This window comes from Cervus canadensis, chromosome 24 (genome assembly GCF_019320065.1).
Source record: "Cervus canadensis isolate Bull #8, Minnesota chromosome 24, ASM1932006v1, whole genome shotgun sequence".
NCBI classification, from domain to species: Eukaryota; Metazoa; Chordata; class Mammalia; order Artiodactyla; family Cervidae; genus Cervus; species Cervus canadensis.
Genome location: NC_057409.1, coordinates 43,526,567 through 43,527,944, shown reverse-complemented (window position 1 = coordinate 43,527,944; position 1,378 = coordinate 43,526,567).

Genomic DNA, 1,378 nt, shown 5'->3' with positions numbered 1-1,378 from the left:
ACATCCTGAGTTCTTGTGTTTATTCAGTTTCTTCGGGGAATTCAAGTCTGCTGCCGACAAAAACCAAAGCGAACGCTGGTGCAGAGGGGCACCGCCTTCCCAAGCTGACTTTCGCAGGAGAGAACGCCTTGCCCTGGGGAGACCTGTGCTCCCTGCTCCCCCAGCCATGGCAGAGGAAGTGGGGAGGGTCGGAGGACAGAGCTTCCTCACAGGCGACCTCGGAAACAATGCGGACTTGATTATCCACTCAGGCCTAAAGAGTGGGACCAAGAAGCAAGGGACGGGCGGGTCTGTGAGGAATTTTCAAGGCACTTCTCCCTGTGACACGGGAAATATCCCAAAGCACAGAAGATGCTTTTTCTCACAGTTGATTCTAGAGCCAAGTCTACACTGGCTTCCTATTAAACACATATTTCTAGGAGGAACCAGAAAGGCTATAGAATAAATACATAGGTGAAGTCATTTTGCCTTTTCTCCACCATAGAAAAATATTGGGTTAGCCAAAAAGTTAATTTGGGTTTTTCTCAATAGTAAAATAACCGACACTTGTACAAACTATCCAAGAGCCAGACACTGTTCCAAGCACTTGTGAGCACACACACACACATCATCATAATCATCTACATTGTCATCCATGAAATAGATATATTATCATTATCCCCACTTTACAAAGGAGGAAACTGAGGCTCAGAGAGGGACACCACTTGCTCAAGGTCATGCATCTAGTAAGAGGGCAGAGGGGGCTCTTGTACTCCAGAAGTCTGGCTTCTGAGTTTATATTTCCTACCGTCTACTCTACTCATCTAGTGGCCCCATATAAGCCATAGGGAGCAGACCCCCTGGGCCCAAGTAGGCTATAATATTGGTCTCAAGGCCCTGAAAAGTCCAGAGAAGATTTGTTCAGTTGGACTGTGTCAACTTATTTTTCATCCACGAGCCAGAGATAATATAAAGTGTGCCAACTTAGAGTCTATATCTCTTCTGAAGAATTTCAGAAATATAACTCTTCAACTTCTAGAAGAAAGCAAGAATTTAGCTCACTCACCCATCCATGGTCACCACATGCAATGCACTTTGCTGGGTTCTAGAGAGATGATGACTCAGCCTCTGTGGTCCCTACGCTGTGAGAAAAATGGCCCCTGTCAGTCCCAGATATGATACAACGGGGGAGAGATGGAAGGATGCATCACCAGGTGAGGGAAGGCCTGAGGTGGGGAGACCATCCTGCCTTTAACCTGCTGTGTAGCCTCATGTTAGCCCTCTGGACCTCGGTTTCCATGACTGCAAAGTGAAGGGGTGGTTCAGGATACTATCTGAAGAGTGCTTCTAGCTCTGAAGTTTGATTCTAGCGGTGGAAGCTGTTAATGCTATAAAACAT